We start from the raw sequence: 254 nt of genomic DNA on the forward strand, positions 1-254 counted from the left end.
GCCTGGGCCTGGGGCTGCTGAAGGGCTTGTTGGAGCAAAGCAGACCCCCTCGTCACCTCTTTGCCGCTTGCCTGGACCCCCAGGGGAAGGTAAGGAGGGTACTGGGAGGGAAGAAACAGGGGCAGCTCTGGGATGGGCTGGGAAACACAGCACCTGGGGGTGCCACCATCCCCATCAGACTTTAGGGGGCTATCAGGATCCTGCACTGTAACTAGCATGGAAAAATACATGTTTAAATGTATTTAATTTTTCTC

The sequence above is a fragment of the Nestor notabilis genome, unplaced genomic scaffold, assembly GCF_000696875.1.
Source record: "Nestor notabilis isolate BGI_N333 unplaced genomic scaffold, ASM69687v1 scaffold24382, whole genome shotgun sequence".
NCBI lineage: Eukaryota > Metazoa > Chordata > Aves > Psittaciformes > Psittacidae > Nestor > Nestor notabilis.